At 35.5% G+C, this 13,740-nt stretch overlaps 1 long non-coding RNA gene across 1 annotated transcript; it reads left to right on the top strand.

The window, feature by feature from the left end:
* Positions 1 to 4,076: 4,076 nt before the first annotated feature.
* On the top strand, positions 4,077 to 13,333 carry LOC116809574 (uncharacterized). Its single transcript, XR_004369888.2, has 3 exons — positions 4,077 to 4,194; positions 8,221 to 8,379; positions 11,641 to 13,333. It is a non-coding gene; the product is annotated as an uncharacterized LOC116809574 (long non-coding RNA).
* The last annotated feature ends 407 nt before the right edge of the window (positions 13,334 to 13,740 follow it).

Raw genomic sequence — 13,740 nt, forward strand, 5'->3', positions numbered from 1 at the left:
AATATTCAATTGTATGGATGTAACACAGATTATTCATTCACCTACTGAAGAACATCTTGGTTGCTTTCATGTTTTGGCAATTATGAATATCCATGTAAGGTTTCTCTGTGGACGCAGGTTCTTCACCTCATTTGGATAAATACCAAGGAGTGTAATTGCTGCATTGCTTGATAAGAATATGTTTGGTTTTTAAGAAATGGTCAAACTGTTTTCCAAAGTGGCTGGACCATCCTTCATTTCCACCAGCAATGAATGAGTTCCTGTTGCTTTTCAACCTTGCCAGTATTTGGTGTTTGCTGTTATTTGGGTTTTTGCCATTCTCATAGGTGTGTCCTGGTTCCTCATTGTAGTTTTGGTTTGCAATTCTACAACAATACATGATGTTTGACATCTTTTCATATGTTTAATTGCCATCAGCATATCCTCTTTGGTTTTGTTCATTTTTTTTTCATTTTTTATTGAGTTGTTTGCTTCCTTACTATTGAGTTTTAAGAAGTTTTTATATATTTTGGAAGCAAATTATTTATTAAGTGTTTTACAAATATTTTCTCTCAGTCTGTGGCTTGTCTTCTCATTCTATTGGCATTATCTTTTACGGAGTAGAGATTTTTAACTCTAACGAAGTCCATCTTGCCATTTTTTTATTCCTTCATGGATTGTAGTGTTGTACCTAAAAAATTGTCACCAAATCCAAGGGCACCTGGATTTTTCCTACATTATGTTCTAGAAGTTCTATAATTTTGCATTTTACATTCAGATTTATGATATATTTTGAGTTAATTTTGAAAAAGGTGCAGTCTGCATATAAATTTACTTTTTTTGCATATAGATATCTAGTTTTTCCAGCACCATTTGTTCAATTTACTGAATCCTCTCTGCACCGAATTACCTTTACCCTTTTGTAATTGTACTTATACAAATTTGTATTTGTATAAGTCTATTGCTGAGCACTGTATTCTGTTCCATTGATCTATTTGTGTACTGTTTCACTAATATCACACTGCCTTGATGATCGTTGTTTGTAGTTAGTCTTAAAGTTGGGGAGTTGAGTCAGGCTTCCAATTTTGTACTTCTTCAGCATTTTATTGGCAATTCTGGGTCTTTTGCCTTTTCATATAAGCTTTAGAATCACTTTGTTAATAGACACAAAACAACCTTTTAATTTTGGTTGAAATTACAATGAATCTATAGATCAAGTTGGCAAGAACTTATATCTTGACAATATTAAGTTTTTCTATCTCTTGAAATAGAATATCTCTCCATTTATTTAGAGCTTTGATTTCTTTCATCGGAGTTTTGTAGTATCCTCATATAGATATTATAGATAATTCTTTAGATTAATACTCAGGGATTTCATTTATTTGTGCTAGTGTAAATTCTGTTGTATTTTAAAATTTTAAATATCAACTATCTTTGAAATGAATTAACTTTTGTATATTAATATAGTACCTGCAAACTTACTATAATTACTTATTAGTTCTAGGTTGGGTTTTGATTTTTTTGAGATTTGTACATAAACAATTATGTCATCTGCAAACAAAGATGGTATTATTTTTTTCTTTCCTGTTCTATATACCTTTGATTTATTTTTATTTTTTGTTTCACTAAGTAGGATTTGCATTATCATGTTGACTAAGACCAATGGAAGGATACATCTTTGCTTTTAACCTGATCTTATGAGGAAGGCATCTGGTGTCTCATCATTAAGTATGATGTTAGTTGTAAGTTTTTATGAATGTTCTTTATGAAGTTGAGGCAATTTCTACCTCTATTTCTACCTTACTGAGTTTTTATCATGAATTAATATTGGATTTTGTCAAATGCTTTTTTTGCATTATTTTTATAATGAATATATAATTTTTATTATTTAGTATGTTGATTTATTTATTAAACTGATTAATTACCTAATGTTCAAAGGGCTTTTCATACCTGGAATAAATTCCACTTGGTTATGGTATATGACCTGTTGCATTCAATTTGCTAATATTTTGTTATCTATGTTCTATTTACAGGTTTTTATATTGATGTTCATGAGAAATATTGACCTATAGCTTTCCTTTTCTGTAATGTCTCTGCTTGATTTTGTTTTCAGACTAATGCAGTCTTCATAGAATTAACTAAGCAAATTACTCTCTTGTATTTTTTAAAAGAGATTGAATAACATTTGTATAATTTATTGGTGAGCATTTCACGTGAGATTGAGAAGAGTCTGTAGTATGCTGTTGTTGAATGAAGTGTTCTATAGATATCAATTAGGTTCAATTGATTTGTGGTGGTGTTCATTTCAACTCTGTCCTTACATATTTTCGGCTTGCTGGGTCTGTTAATTATAAACGGAGAGTCATCGAAGATTTAACTAAAACAGTAGAGTTGTCTATTTCTCCTTGCAGTTCTGTTTACACTTAAAGTATTTTGAGGCTATGTTGTTAGGTGCGTAGACATTGAGGATTGTTATGACTTATTGGCCACTATATTAGTTTGTTTTCACACTGCTATAAAAAAACTAACTGGGACTGGGTAATTTATTAAGAAAAGAGATTTAATTGACTCACAGTTCCATAGGCTTAACAGGAAGCATGACTGGGAGGCCTCAGGAAACTTACAATCATGGTGGAAGGTGAAGAGGAAACAAACACATCTTACCACGGTGGAGCAGGAGAGAGAGAGAGTGAGAGGGGAACTGCCACACACTTTTAAACCATCAGATCTCATAATAACTCACTATCATGAGAACAGCTTGGGGTAAACTGCCCCCATGATCTGATCACCTCCCACCAGGTCCTCTCAACCCCCAACAAGTGGGGATTACAGTTCAAGATGAGAGTTTTGTGGGGACACAGAGCCAAACCATATCAACTACTTTATCATTATGTAATGTCCCTCTTCATTTCTGATATTTTTCATTACTCTGAAGTCTGCTTTGTTTGAAACTTATATAGCTACTCATGATTTCTTTTGATTATTGTAATCATAGTATGTCTTTCCTTATGCCTTTACTTTTAACCCTTTTGTGTCTTTATATTCTTATGGACAACATATAGTTGGCTTTTGTTTTTCTGTTCACTTTTAAAGTTTCTACCTTTTAGTTGGCATATTTGATATATTAGACCACTCACATTTCCTGTGATTAATGATATAGTTGGATTAATATCTACATTACCTGTAACTGTTTTGTATTTGTTGCCCTTGTTCTTTGTTTGTATCTTATTTTTTGGTCTTCTATTCATCTTTTCTGCCTTCTTTGGTTTTACTTGAGTGTTTCATATGATTCCATTATCGATTCTCTTTTACCCTACCAATTATAATTTAATATATTTTTTAATTTGTTTATTTTATATTTCATTTTACTTGTTGCCCTAGCATTTGCAATATACATTTATAATTAATCTAACTCCACTCTCAAATAATGCTATAATTTGAAAGCATGCATTATCTACTGATAATTAATGCTGCATTATTTACTGATGTTTAGATAATGCAGATACCCTGTAACTGCATATTCCTAATTTTTTCTCCTGTTCCTTATAGTATTTCTATAACTCATTTTACTTATCTGTGCTATAATTAGCTAGTACATTGTTGCTAATATTATTTTGAAAAAATATTATTTTGAAAAAAACTATTTTCTCTTACACTAATTAAGAATAAGAAAGATAAAAGATTTTAGTTTGTCATGATTTTTTTTTTTTTTTTTTTTTTGAGAGAGGGTCTTAGTCTGTTGCCCAGGCTGGAGTGCGGTGGCACGATCTCACAATCTCAGCTCACTGTAACCTCTGCTTTCCCAGGCTCAAGTGATTCTCCAGCCTCAGCCTCCTGAGTAGCTGGGACTATAGGCACGAGCCACCAATGCCAGGGCAATTTTTATATTTTTGTAAAGACAGGGTTTTGCCATGTTGCCCAGGCTGGTCTTGAACTCCTGAGCTCAAACCAGTCTGCCTGCCTTGGCCTCCCAAAGTGCTGAGATTATAGGCATGAATCACCACACCCGGCCCTTTCTTGATTTTTAAAAAAATGCTCTTTCTTTATTAATGTAGATACAAGTTTCTAACCTGTATCATTTTCCTCCTCTGAAGAACGTATTTTAACATATCATGAAAGGCAGGCCTTCTGGTGACAAATTCTCTCAATTTTTATCTGAAAACATCTTTATTTCTTCATTTCTGAAGGATAATTTTACTGGATATGGAATTTCAAGTGGGTGTCTTTTCTTTCAATAGTGTAAATATTTTACTCCACGCCTCTTTCTGCTCACATGATTTCCAAGAAGAATTCTAACATAATACGTTTCCTTGTTCTTCTCTGGGTAAGGCATTTCCCCATCTGTGGCTTCTTTCAAAACTTTCTCTTTCTCTTTTTCTGCAGTTCGAATATGATATGCTTAGATGCTTTTTTTTTTTTAAAAAAGGCTTTATCCTGCTTGGTTTTCCTTGAGTTTCCTAGATGTATAATTTGGTATCTGTCATTAATTTTGGAAAATTCTCCATTACTTAAGCCATTATTAATTCTACTAATTTTTTCTGTTTCTTTTTCTCTTTCTTCTTTTGCTATTCCCATTCTGGATCTATTATACCTTCTGTAATTTTCCAATGGTTATGGGATAGTCTGTTCTCTGTCTTCTTATTGTTTCTTTCTTTTTGTCTTTCTTTCTTTTGCTTATTAAGTTTGAGAAGTGTCTGTTGACATGTTTCAAGCTCACTATTTTTTTCTCCAGTTGTGTCCAGTCTACTGATGATCCCATCAAAGGCTTTCTTCAGGTCTATGTTACTTTTGTTTTTCTTTTTTCAACCTCTAGCCTTTCTTTTTTATTTGTTCTTACAGTTTCCATCTCTCTGCTTACTTTTTCCATCTGTTATTGCTTGTTGATTACTTTTCCAATAGCATCCTTAGCATATTTTAATCATAGTTAATTTACATTCCTGGACTGATAGTTTTATAATCCCTGATGTATCTGAGTCTGATTCTGATATTTTATGTCTTTAAGGTTTTTTGCTTTTATTTATGGTTTTGTTTTATTTTCGTTTAGTTTGTTTTGCTTTTTAATTTATTTTTGCCTTTTTCATGCCTTGTAACTTTTTTTTTGAGAGCCAGACCTAATGCATCAGGTAAAAGGAACTGAAATAAATAGGCCTTTAGTGTGAGGTTTACATTTATCTGGCTCAATTGTAGGTGTGTATACTGTTTTCTCTTGCTCTAGGTGCCAGAAGCTAACATTTTCTCTAGTATTTTGGATTATCTTTTCCGTTGTCTTGGAGAATCTTCCTCATATAGGGTTTGAACCTTGTGGTCATTTTATCTGTAATTCCCTGTTATGATACAGAAGGCTAACTGATGTGGAGGTGGCGAGGGGGGTGCCTCCTGTAATACCATCATTCAATCTTAGTCTCTTAGTGAGACTGTGCCTCTGGGCTGTGACCTTTAGAATTACTTCCTAGCTCCCTTCAGCCTCCATTTAGGTAGGAAAAGAAGCCTAGAAATGGCTAGATTTTAGTATTTTCCTTTCCTTTTCTCAAGTCAAAAGCTAGCAGGGGTTGAGTTGGATATTTTTACTCCCCCACATTGGTAAGGCAATAAGACCCAAGTCAGCTGGTCTTGAGTGAAATAGTTTGCCTGTGGGCTGGACTTTATTAAGGAAAAAAGAATTCTTTAAGCCTATTTCAAAATGGTTACTTTTCCTCCCCTCTGCTGGAAGCTTGAGGGAATTTTTCTCTAATAATTCTGAGAATCTGGTGGAGCTCCTGGAGGTAAAACGCAAGAAAGCGTGTGGATCCCTCTAATATTCGATCCCTTGGTGTTTTTAACTGTCAAGCTAGTCCACTTTAGGTCGCCAGTATTTGCTAATTGCAGTTCAAGTATTAGCTCAGCTGTGGGCCTCTGCTCCTGGGCCTCTGCTCCTGGGCCTCTGCCCCAGCAGGCTATGATTCTTGGTACCTGCCTCTCCAGTTTTTCAGGCAGCAGTGCCCTATGGCCTCTATTATCTGATGGATCTAAAAAACATTATTGATTTTCAGTTTGTTCTGCTTTGTTCTAGTTGTGTGGGTATGAGTGGTGGCTTCTAAGCTCCTTTCTATTTTAATAGACTAGAAACTGAAAGTTTATATGTTACTTTTTAACTTTTATGTGTTAAAGTATAGAATTATTATCTTTTGTGATTTCTTCTATTTTTTAAATGTAAAGATCTTTTTCTATTGAAAATATTCAATATCTATAGAATATTTTTCCTTTTTAAAAATAAGATTTTTATGCTTTTATTTTTCATATTTAAAGTCATGTGGAAGATAAAGTATTAGGAGAGATAAAATAATTTGATTTTAATTACTAATTGGAAATGCAGTTTGGGAAGAAGCTATGTAAATTTTAAAAACATTTGTTACATTACTATATGGAAATATGATTGAAGGGGTTGATTCTTGGAATTTCATTAAAAACACAACAAAGTTTGAGAAGGTTGAAAGAGGCACAGTTTACTTCACTTATCTAAAAATTCTCTCCTATTATTATTCACCATTTCTGGTGCATCCCTTCCCATCCTACCTTAAGCTGCTTGCTGGTGAGGATCTGTCTTTTACTATCTGTTGTTAGTGTGAAAATTAATGGTCAGGAAAATAATTATAAATTTCTAATCCTAAGTTAAGTTTTTGATATTGCTACATTTCCACAAATTGTTGTTAAACATTTTAAATTTCTCTCTAAATATTTCCTTGCTTCTTAAAACTTGTATCAAATAGCTGAAATGTGAGGTCTGAATACAATGACACAGAACTTTTCTCAATGAGCTTGCTTGAGATATTTCGTTTAATTCATTTGTATTTTCTGTTGTTTTAATGACCAGTTAATAAACACTGGAATGAAAGACCCCAAACCTTGCCCAGTGTGTTTGAGAAATTATTGAAATAACTGCTGCTTATTTGTGTTCAATTCAGTTATTTTGACCCTTCAAAGAGATCACATGACCGCTGATCTTCCTCTTCACTAGTCAATTTGAAATGAGGTAGAATAGAAAACGCATGATTTTCTAAAAGTAATTCTGATTTGTTCATCGTAACAAATTTAAAAAGCATAGTAGAAAAAGATTAGAATCAAATGTGATTCCTCCTGCTATGTCCCACCTGCCCTGGACATCTTTGTTTCCAAGCCACACACATACAAGAGGACACACAGGCATGAACTTGGGGGTTTTGGTAAGCTCTGTAGGAACTCTAGCCTAGTCTCCTCAGCTGTAATGTCATGTGCTGTGAGGAGTTGATGAGATGACTTAAGTGCAATTACAGAGTTGGCCCGCAATGTTCTTTGTCTCCTCTTTCTGTCTGAGTGCTATGCATCTAGCCTTGTGCTCATCTATTATTTAGGGAACATCTTAAAAGTGTTTCTCTGCCCAGGGAGAAGACACAATTTCATCTATGTCAGTAATGTCTATAAGGTTTAATACAGCGAAGAAAATCTTCATTAAAGACTAAGGGCTTGCATTTTGGCAGTTATTAAGCCTAACAGAAAGAACATGACCCAGGGATTTGGTGGTCTAATTTCACCTTTTAGACCAGTCATTCTTCTGACTGTATATACTTGAGCAAATTTCTTAAGATACTCAGTTTAATTTCCTTATATATAAATTCAATTAACTTTCCTCCATATGTTCCCACTAGAGCTGCAGAAAACCATGCCTGCCTGGAATTGGTACAGTAACTAGCTCATACTAAATACTGAAAATATTTGTCTTATTATTAAAATTGTTAAAAGAAGCAATTATAATAATTATCATGTCTTTCTGATAATAAAGAAGAGAATGGAAATTACCCATCAAAGTTTTTTACTGTAAAGAACTGGACTGACAATCTTGTATTTTGTAAAATTCCCAAAGCTGTATAAGAAAGACAATTTAATCATAGAGAGTCAAGTTCAGCAGAAATATACTAAAATGTAAATTTTAAATCACTTTATCATGACGCATTAGAATAAATTCTTTTCTATTTAAAACAATCGTACTTGCTAGAACACTTTGACAAAGTCGTTTCTACCTCTGAACACAAAGCTGCTGTGGATAGGTCCAAAGCAATACTTAGATTTTGAGTTTATAATAGAAATTTGGAGAGTCCAGTTTCTAGTCTTATCTAGACCCATGGAAAGCCATTTCAACTTTGATGAAAAAGATTTGACCTACTTACTTCATAGAAGGGCTTTAGAGAAACAAAAAGAGAAAGCATACTATAATTTTTATGTTTTCAGGCTCTGTTGTTAGGTACAGAGCAGAATTTTGAAGATGCACTAATTCTTTCAAGTCATAAAGGCAGTGTACAAGAGCAAGTTACAAAATGGCGGCCTGAGACCAAAAGAACCGATGAATTATCTTACAGAGGCTTGCTTGCTTTGCTTCCTCTTTTCACAGTAAGTTATCTCAATTGTCCTATTTTTAAGTTTACTGATTATTTCTTCTGTCTACTCAAATCTGCTGTTGAATCTTTCTGGTGAATCTTTCACTTTGGTTATTATACTTTTTAGTATCTGAATTTCGATTTTGTTTGTTTTTATACTATATCTTTATTGATATCCTTGACTTGTTTGTACATCATTCTCCTAGTTTTCTTCAGTTCTTTATTAATTGTTTTTTCTTGCTGTTTGCACATATTTCAGATGGTTGATTTAAAGTGTCTAGTAAGTTTAATGCCTGAGTTTCCTTGGATACAGTTTCTGTAAATTTATTTTCTTTTTTTTCCCTGTGAATGAGCCATAATTTATATATATACATTTTTTTTTTTTTTTTTGAGATGGAGTCTCACTCTGTTGCCCAGGCTGGAGTGCAGTGGCACAATCTTAACTCACTGCAACCTCTGCCTCCTGGGTTCAAGTGATTCTCCTGCCTCAGCCTCCTGAGTAGCTGGGAGTACAGGTGTGTGCCACCACACCTGGCTAATTATTGTATTTTTAGTAGAGGTGGGGTTTCACCATTTTGGCCAGGCTGGTCTGGAACTACTGACCTCAAGTGATCTATCTGCCTCAGCCTCCCAAAGTGCTGGGATTACAGGCATGAGCCATCACGTGTAGCCTCCAATTTTTTTTATAAGTCTTATAATTTTTGGTTGAAATTTGGCACTTTGAATGTAGTAATACTAGAAATTAGTCTTTCCTCCACTTCAGAATTTGCTATTGTGTATTGTTGAGGTTTGCAGTCATCTATTTGTTTAGTGACTTTTCCAAACTATTTTTGCAAAGAATATATTTCTTCTCATATATTGCCACCACAGTTTCTATTCTATTATCTCATCAGTTAGCCAGTTACTTGACAGAGAGTTGATGAAATGCTTGGAGTCTAAAAGAAAAAAAAAAAAGTCTCCCAATCTTTGAAGACAGGCTCTGAGCTGAGGTAGTCCTTTAGGTTGAGCCATGTGTGACTCTGCCTTAGCCTTCACTTTCTGTTTACCTGAAGCCCAGTGTTAGACTTACAATACTACAGTACTCTTAGATTTTTTCTGAATGTATGTCCAATCCTGAGCATAAATAGTATACTTCATATTTCCTGTTACATCTGGAAACCCTTCAGTGTATCTATTTCCCCAAAGAAGCTTCCTTCTCAGCCTCCTTCTTCCCAGGCTTGTGGTAATCTCTGTTGCTTGCCTCATGTATGGTCCCATGCTCCAGAGCTCTACAAGTAGCTACTATATGTCTTAAATTCTTTAATCAGATGCTTCCTGGAAAGCCACTCCAGACTGAGGGGCGCTGCCATGAGCCTAGGGATTAGGGAAAGTTAGATAGGTAAACAAAACGGACATAACTATATCTTAATGAGACTTTGAAGCCTCTTCACTAAACACTCCTTGGTATTGTGAGATTTCCATGGGATCTGAGAATTTTGAAAAAGTTGATTTGGTCAGTTTCTTGTCAGTTTAAAGATTGTTTCCATGGAGAAATCAATTGATGGGGCTTCTTATTTCATCATTTCCTTGAAGTTACCTCCTCATTCACTTTCAAGTACTAGTTTATTGCTGGGAAATCTGATTCTGCAATTAATATGAATTATGAAATAACACTAATTGTGATTTTTCAGACCCTATTAAAACACATTTTATATCTTTCTATCAAGTGGTAAAAAATATGTAAAGTTATAATTTATACATTAATAAAAATTTTGAGCAGAACAGAATATTAGAATCCTTATTATCTGAATGAGGTTATTTTCAAGACGAAAAAGCAGCTGAGAACTGCAAGGAAGGTAAAGCATCTTCTTTGAGCCAATACTGATATTAATACCCAGGCCACCTCCCTTGTGAGATAATGTCCTCTGCCAACTATACAAGTAGCGTATAACGTAGATCATGATAAACATTTATGACAGCAGTTTACCTTATTCAGTAAATGAAGGCAAGCCAAGGTAACCGGTGGCATGAAAGTAGAGGAAAATAATTAGTGTACCTCAGAAGCCCTGCAAATAATCCTGTACAGTGACAGTGACCAAAAGTGTTGGCAACAGTTTTTAAAGGTTTATTAAGTTGTTCATCTTGATTTTTCCAAATGTGGCATATTGTCAGAGTAGGAGAAAACTCCTCTTGTGTTTACTCTTTGAAGCATGAGTACATGGCTTTTATAATCATCTGTGGCAGCAATAAATCATAATTTTAAAGCAATAGTTTTTAATTAATTCATTTATTTACTAAGAAATGGCTGTAGCATCGTACAAAAGGAAACTATTATGCAGAGGGCAAAATAAATCCCCCTTCTGCTGCTTAAATGTGGTATAATTAAAATTATTAACATGTTTTTTAAACGAGATCTTATTTTTGTAAACAGCTGTTTCAGCCTACAGAGCTACCTCTATCACTCACAGAGTGATATCACTCACAACTGTTAATTTAAAAAAAGTATGTGTGTGTGGGATGGAGATGTTTATATAGTTTTAATGATGCAAATATGAAGGCTTGTAATTAGCGATTTTGGCAAAATAATAAGAATATGTGGAGCTGAGGATAGACTCTAGGCCTTCTGCTATACTTTTAACTTTGATTTATTTGTTCATTTATTGAAGATTTGCTAAGCACCATGCTGGGAATTGCAAATCAAAGAATACGTAAGATGCCATCCCCATCCAAAGTAAGTCTGCAAATCCAGTTAATAAAATTACAAAAGTCAAGATGATGTCTTTGAAGCAAAGGTGATGTGCTAAATTCCATGCCATAGACGGGCCCTGCCGCGACCCTTTCTGTGTGCCAAAAACAAGCTGGGAACTGCATTGCCCAATATCCCTTCTACCCGCAGTTCCACCTTTGAGTGGACCAATGAGAGGCACTCCCCCAGGTGTGAAAAGAGCAGTCATTATTCTCAGGAACAATCTGCAGGGCTGTGTGGCTGGCCAGCATGGCCCTGAGGGCCATGTGCCTAAGGCTGTAGCTTGAATAAGCTGGTAGGGGCTCCCACCGGTTATGGGGATTCTCACAGTCCCCATCCCCAGAGAGCTCATGAGAACCAACTGCTTTGGTGCTTTTAGTCTGAGACCCTCAGGTCAGCCACCTGAGGTCAGGCCACCTTTCAGGTCAGCCACCCTAACTTTTGATGGGTACTCTTCTGGACTTCCCATTCCCAGATCTCCCAGTGTTTCTGAAACCTTAATCTTTTAGTCCTTCTGACTCAGCATTGATGATGCATTTCTGTTCATAGACAAGAAGACAGAGGTTATTATTATTTTTTTAAAAATTACTATTTGAGCTTTTGGAGAGCCAGCCAATGAATCATTGATGTATGATATTTGACCTAGATTTTGAAGACTGTTTCTACAAAGAGAAAAGTGAGCAATGGCCATGCAGGTGATGAAGATAGTCTTTGAAAAGATAGGGAAACATAGAAACATATGACCTGCTCAAAAGTACAAGAGATTTTGCATGACTAAAAATGGTATGGGAGGGGCATCCCGGAGAAAGAAGATGCAAAGTTGAGCTGACAGCAGACCTTCAAGCACCTCAAATTCCAGGACAACCAGAGGTCTCTCCTTAAGCAAGAAGCAGTCCTTGAAATATGTGATCAGAAATGCATTTTGGACACTTTTGCAAGAGTTCGTGTAAGATATATTGGTTACCAGAATTAGCAAATAAAAATACAAGATGCCCAGTTAAATTTGAATTTCAGTTAAAGATATATTTTTCTAGTGAAAGTGTGTTCCGTGCAATGTTTATGACATAGTTATGTTAAACTTATTTGTTATTTATTTGAAATTCAAATATTACTGGGCATCCTGGCAACCCTTAGCATAATCATGGCCTTTCACTTGGATTTCCTAATATCAGGGACTAACAGAATCTTTAAGAGCCAGCTGTCATTATATATCATGTTCATCAGTCATTTTGGGCCTTTCAACCTTTTCTCCATAGAGCTAAAGTTAAGAAAAAAGACATATTTGCAGGTTTGTGTGGAAAGCACTGGCTAGAACTGAAGCTCACTGCAATAACTTTTGAAGTGGCAGAAATGGACTTAGGGTCCGTCTGCAGGCACATTGCATCTTTACCTAATCTTCAGACACTGCTTATGGCTTGGATTGCTTAGGCCGTAGATTGATTATTAATCTTTAGGAAGGCCCGGTGTGGTGGCTCATACCTGTAGTCCCAGCTACTCTGGTGGCTGCCCAAGAACTTGGGAGCCCCCCACTGTTGCATCAGCATTGCTGGATATGAGACGTGGAGTCAAAGGAGATTGTTTTGGAGCTTTAAGACTTAATGACTGCCCTGCCGGGTTTCAGACTTGCATGGAGCCTGTTGCCCCTTTGTTTTGGCCAATTTCTCACATGTGGAATGGGAACATTTACCCAATGCCTATATCCCCATTGTATCTTGGAAGTAATTGACTTGTTTTTTATTTTACAGAATCATAGGCGGAAAGGACTTTCCTTGTCTCAGATGAGACTTTGGACTTGGACTTTTCAGTTAACGCTGGAATGAGTTAAGACTCTGGGGGACTGTTGAGAAGGCATGATCGGTTTTGAAATGTGAGAAGGGCATGAGATTTGTGAAGGGCAAGGAGTGGGATGATATGATTTGTGTCTGTGTCCCCATCCAAATCTCATGTCAAATTGTACTCCCCACGTGTCAGGGAAGGGACCTGAAGGGAGGAGATTAGATGATGGGAGAGGATTTCCCCCATGCTGTTCTCATGATAGTGAGTGAGTTCTCATGAGATCTGATGGTTTAAAAGTGTGTGGCAGTTCCCCCCTTGATTGTTCTCTCTCTTCTGCTCCACCATGGTAATATGTGCTTGCTTCTCCTTTGCCTTCCACCACGATTGTAAGTTTCCTGAGGCTTTCCAGCCACGCTTCCTGTTAAACCTGTGGAAACGTGAATCAATTAAAACTTTTTTTATTCATAAATACCCAGTATCAGATAGTTCTTTATAGCAGCGTGAAAACAGACTAATACAGATGATATAGGACAAAACTGTACATAATTAATGTATACAATTTGATGAGTTTGGACATATGCATAGACCTGTGAAGCTATCACCAAAATCAAGGAAATAAACCTATCCAATATCTCCAAAAAGTTCCCCATGTCCTTATGATTGTTTGTGTGTGTGTGCCTGTGTGTGTCCATGCACATAGGTGTGTGTTTGTGTCTATGTGGTAAGAATGCTACATGAGATCTTCCCTTTTAGTAACATTTTAAAGTGCACAATGTTAAATGTAGGCACTATGTTGTACAGAAGATCTCTAGAATGTATTCATCTTGCATAATTGAATATTTATACTCATTTAACAGATCATCCTTTCCCCAT

The sequence above is a fragment of the Hylobates moloch genome, unplaced genomic scaffold (assembly GCF_009828535.3).
Source record: "Hylobates moloch isolate HMO894 unplaced genomic scaffold, HMol_V3 SCAFFOLD_1, whole genome shotgun sequence".
NCBI lineage: Eukaryota > Metazoa > Chordata > Mammalia > Primates > Hylobatidae > Hylobates > Hylobates moloch.